Source organism: Marmota monax, unplaced genomic scaffold, assembly GCF_021218885.2.
Source record: "Marmota monax isolate L192 unplaced genomic scaffold, Marmota_monax_Labrador192_F-V1.1 WCK01_AAM20220418_F8-fsc00469, whole genome shotgun sequence".
In the NCBI taxonomy this organism is placed as follows: domain Eukaryota; kingdom Metazoa; phylum Chordata; class Mammalia; order Rodentia; family Sciuridae; genus Marmota; species Marmota monax.
The window spans coordinates 121091-126965 of NW_026694000.1; the positions used below are offsets into that span (position 1 = coordinate 121091).

Sequence of the window (5875 nt, forward strand, 5' to 3'; positions counted from 1 at the left end):
GTGTTCTGGCTAAACTGTGTCGGAACTAATCCCCACCCTTTCTAGGTTCAAGAGCCCATCCACGTGGGGGTGTGACTGACCATTGACCCTGAGACCAATCACTGACCCTGACATTAGAATGCTGTCCCCCTCGACCTTCATTGGATGGAATTTTCCCCTGAATTTCTTGTTCCCCAATAAAAGGCCACTCTCTGGCGTGCTCTGCCTCTCTCTCTCCTGCTAGCCTGTGTAAACCTCGCTGCCCCACCAGGTGGCTCAAGGCAGGAGCCAGAGGGGAGAGCCGTCTCAGACCTGGTCAAAGAAAAAGGTAAATTGAGTTTGTGTGTTTATTTTGATCTCACTAGTTAACTTCTACGCTACGAACCTCTAGTATGAAGCTAGCATGCTGGTTGCGCAGTGGAATGTTATGAATAAATATTTTATCTTGAAACAAAATATTCAAAAGTAAACTCACATAATTCTATCAGGAATTCTCCATATGATTAACATTCTGAACTGCCCAAACAATGAAAAGCCAATCTTTACATCCACAATGTAAAGACAGCAATGAGAAGCAGAGCAAATTTAATCACCTCTGTTTCATAGACACATGGGAAAATAGCAACTGTTTCCAAATACCTAGATGACTCTTATTAGTTTCTCATGATCACATAACTAAGATATATTAAGTATTCAACAAAAGACTACAGATGATGTTTTACTTCTCTCTGGTCTCTATACCAAAACCCATATTTTTCAACATTCTGCATCTCCCCAAATATGCAGGCAAACATGAGTTTGCTAAATTTAACCCAATAAACTTAAAAGCTAAAATTCTTACAACACAAAACTTAGATTTCATATTTTGTTATAGTATTTTTAAAAATGGGAATTGGAAATGTATGTGCTTATTTAGAAGAGAATTATTGAGTTTATTCTCTAGAAAAAAAAAAGCAAACCTGAAGGATCACATTATTGGAACATCTTAAACATGTTGATAACATATGTTCCTAACTTCTAAACTTCATGGAAAGCTGCTTGTACAAAGTATGTGACAAATATCTGCTGTTAAACAAGTAAGACATCTAATTCAGTAGCGAAGCCAGAAGCTGTTACTTCACTTCTTTCTGTTGCCTCCAGATGCTAGCATACTTGTAATTCACATAAATATTTTTAGTGTATCCATGTAGATTCCCAACATCAAATTGATGGGATCATATTTTTGAAATCCATATGCTGGTACTACTTCTGCACACTTGATTACTTTTTGAGTATCATACAGAAGTAACATGCTGAAAAGAACTAATCCACCATACATGCCACTGAGTATAGAGTGGCACCAGCCACAATGGTAGGGGGAAGAAACATAGTTCCCAGTGAGGAAACAAAGACAAGACCCAGGCCTACTCCTAGGGGTGCTCCCATGTTCATAAACTTTTCTTTGGGTGCACACAGAGCCACAGTGGAGAGGCCTCCCACAGTCCCAGCTGTGTACCATGCAGCTCTAATAAGGAGAGGCCCCCTTAATATTGTCAGAGGAGCTACTACTGCATCCATCACACCAGAATGCAGCAACCAAGCAAGATGCTTTGGACCTGGGCTTTGCTCTTATGGTATATAGAGTATACTAGCATTCTAGCTCCAATCATGGCTGCAAAGGTTGTACCAATTGTCACCCAAGAGCCTCTCATCATGAAGTTCATAAGAGCAGGTGTTCTAGACACTGCCAAAGCAGACAAAGTAGTTAAACCAATACTTCCTGCTAAGTACATATAGGTAGAATTAATTCTATCCTTCACATACTGGGGACAAATTACAACCTTTTTAATAGCTCCAATCTCATTAGACATTCCAAGTCATAGTAGCACAGTGTTCCAAGACCAACAGCAGCTCCTCCAGCTAACAAACTACCTTCCAATCTGATCAATTTTAAATATTTTTTTCCATCGATGGTTCCATTGCAGTGTCTTTGAGTTCTTGGCCAGTTTTCCCATGGCAGATCCCACTTCTTGTCCTGGTGGCATATTCACTGCTGGGTGTTAAGAGCCACTGATTTTTCGTGATGAAATTCTTTATAACAGGGGAGGCCTTGGTGAAAGCTGGATGGAAAACCCTGGAAGGTAGTGTCTGGAGACACACAAAACTTGCAGCCAACAGGGTGACACACCAGGTTTACCAAGCAGATCTAACCACTAAGTTCCCAGTCACCTGCACCACGCAGTTTGCCTTCTGGGCCTGAAAAATGTGCATACCCCATCTCCTCACCCTCAGCCTGCTCCCTACTGCCTGTGCATGTGTGGTCTCCGAGGCTCACTCACGATTTTTCATATCTCTGATTGTATACAAAGTATATTCACACCAATTTGTGTCTTCATACATGTACTTTGTATAATAATGTCCATCATATTTAACCATCATTTCTAACCCCATGCCCATTCCCCTCCCCTTCCACCCCCTGCCCTATCAAAAGCTAGTCTATTCCTCCCATGCAAGATCTTTATATTTTACATGTTATTTTTAGAATATCTAAAAACTAGGAGGAACCCAAATATTCAAGAGGAGCAATATGGATGGGTCAATCATGGTACAACTGTTCTACAAGCTCTTATGCAGACTTAAAAATGATGGTTTAAAAATATGGATGATTTAATTCAGATAATGTTCACATGTAAAAAAAATAGTTAATTGCATGTGTGATGAGATTACTAGTGTGCTATCTGATGCTGCATTTCTTGAAAAAAATGTTTCAACCCATATAAAACTATATGGTGCTAGTGAACTTCTGAGGCAGTGTGTAGAAACATAAAAAAGATATGACCCAAATATAGTCCATGTCCTCACTCAGAGCCTCAGAGCTACCTGGGACACCTACCTCTGGCCTGTATGCCCTACACAGCTGTTAAATATGATGGACATTATTATCCAAAGTACATGTATGAAGACACAAATTGGTGTGAATATACTTTGTATACAACCAGAGATATGAAAAATTGTGAGTGAGCCTCGGAGACCACACACAGCTACCTCTGGCCTGTATACCCTACTCAGCTGTCCCTGGGAATTCAGGCTAGAAAGCTCTTCCAGGTGTGCCTAGCCTGTCCTACTTCATGGGGGTTTCACATCAACAAAAAATGGAAATTGATTTTGCAGAATGCATGTGATTTTGAGGAATATTTTCCTAAATTTTAAGGCTTAGATTGGACTTTCATATTGGACTGAATGTGCCAATGTTGCTTGGATGTTGAGCTCTGATCCTGACCTCAGGGAGTTTACAATTCAGGATGAATATTCACAAGTGAACTCTTTACTTCTTGCTTCTCCTCTTGTAAGGGAACTCAAGGTCACCAGACAATGCTGCCAGCTATGGCCACAGTTCCCTGTGTCTCTTTCTCTGTCTCTCTCCCTGATGTCCACCTTCTTCAGCAGGATCCCACAAGGGACTTCCTTCATCAGCACAGCTTAATACCATATTTTGACATGCTGCTTGTTAACACTAGGATGAATCTAGAGCCCTGTTCCCCTTTGTGGTTGGGGCTGCTACCTTCACTGGCTAGAAAATCCTCAGGCAGTTTGGGCCTTGTCTGCCCTGACCAAGATTCTGTGCCAGCATTGAGCACAGCACCTGGACCAATGTGCTCAGAAGGAATGGCTGCATTAATTTAACCTAAATAGTTCAAGTGACAACTGACCTCAGTTGTCACTCTTAGAGACAAGTCGCATAGCATAGCTTGGAGGATCTTGGACACATTGGTATCAGTCTCAGCTTGGCTTAGCTAGGGAACAGGCTTTTAGGGAAATGGCCCATTCCTCTAATCAAGATCTGAGAACCAGGCCTGGTTTCCATTCACCTACACTTCATAGGGGAAGGTGTAATTTTTGGCCCCAGTATGATTCATTTCTTTCCTGCTCCCTGGCTCCCTTCCCTCTTCTAACCACATATCCATTTTTCTCATAATCATGGGAAGGACAACTGTGTACGAGGCATCCCTGGACTAATGGTCATGTACCTTAAGATTCCCAGTCAATCCTTCAAAGAAAATATTGTTTCCACTTAATAAATAGAGCAAAACTTGTCACCAAATTACCACATATGCTGTTACTGAGAAGCAAGAGTCAAAAACACTGAGAAGGCAACATCTCTAGCAATTAGAGAAATGCAAATTAAAACTACACTGAGATTCCAACTCACTCTAATTATAATGACAATTATCAAGAATACAAGTAGCAGCAAATTTTGGTGAGGATGTAAAGAAAAGGAAACACTCATACGTTGTTGGTGGGACTGCAAATTTTTATAACTTTTCTGGAATGTAGTATGGAGAATCCTCAAAACAAACTAGGAATAAAACCACCTTTTGAATCAATTATCATCCTCCTCATCATATATCCAAAGGATACTCCAGGGATACATCCACATCAATGTTTATAGCAGCATAATTCACAATAGCTAAGCTATGGAACCAACCTTGATGCCCATCAACAGATTAATGGATATAGAAATTGTTGTATATATATTCAACAGAATATTACTAAGCCATAAAGAAGAATGACTATATGACATTTGCCAGTAAATGGATGGATATGGAGATTATAATGCTAAGTAAAACAGGCCAATCCAAAAAACCCAAAGGTGGCATGTTTTGCTGATATGTGGAGGCCAAACCACAATAAATGAGGGCGGGAAAGAGGAGAAGTTCAGGAGATTATCCAAAGAAGCATTGAAGTAAGGGAGCCAACATAGGAATAGGAAAGACAATAGAATGAATCTAACATAAGTTAGATTGTATGCATATAAAATACATAAATGAATTCCACCATTGTGCCCACCCACAAGAATGGGATTCATAATTAAAATAATTAAAATAGGAATTATAATTAGGAACTCCTATGCTTGTATAATTTTATTAAAATGGATTCTATGTTATGTATAATTAAGAAGAGCCACTAAAATAAAATAAATTTAAAAATATTAGATAGGACCATGAAACCAAATTGATGATATCATAGCCTGATGATTAAATGTCTTTAGGTACATTCCAGAATTTTCTGAATCTCTCTCCCAGTGGTGTCTGACAAAGGTGTCCAGACCTGAGAGAAAGGTAGAAGTCCAGGAAACTGCACAGAGATGTAGCAAGAGATCGCTGGTTATAGAAGCTTCTCTGAAGCCAAGATTCCCTGAGTGCTGGCATTTAAGGAAATGAAATTGTCATTGTGGCAAATAAAATCACACTTTTCTAGTTTTTTTTTTTTTCAATTTCTCAGCTGACAAGCTTGAGTTACTTTTCAGTTGATTAACAGCCAATATATATATTTTTTCTTCCCTGAGCCATATGCAGTTTGGGCCCTGTGATATACTTTTTTGTACTCTGTAGTCTCTAAGCAGGTGCCCCTGTGAGGAACCTGGCTTGACATATATGGGAAAATGAGTGTCAGGACACTGAGATCTGGAAGCAACACTCTATTATAGTGTCAGTGATCTAGAGGGATGATTCCTAAAGTCTGAGCCATTTGCACACTGGACCTTCTACTTTTATACATAAGCAAGTTTGAGGGACATCAAGGCAACAAAGTTGGTGCAATACCATTGGATGGTGCAGTCTACATTCCTTACATAGGTACAAGCTTTTCAACAACTTAGAGACTCTTACCTTATACAGCTTAGGTACTTTTACTGCATTAAGCCTAAAGAGGGATTGTTCTGTCCCCAATACTTTGTTTCCTGCTTCTAATACTGTGGTTATGCTTTATAGGTATTTGTTAGCCACTGCAAGCCTCTATGGTTATGTGTCAGTAAGCAGTACAGCTGTTAGGAAACAGAAAAAAACACAGCCTGCCAGCTTTTAACTGCTGAGTTCCCATTTTGCTATACCTCAGACACCTGTTTCTGAAGACTTCC

General features: G+C 39.8%; 1 pseudogene; it reads right to left on the minus strand.

Moving 5' to 3' along the window:
* Positions 1-980: 980 nt before the first annotated feature.
* Positions 981-2142, minus strand: LOC124106424 (growth hormone-inducible transmembrane protein-like; annotated as a pseudogene).
* Between the last annotated feature and the right edge of the window lie 3733 nt (positions 2143-5875).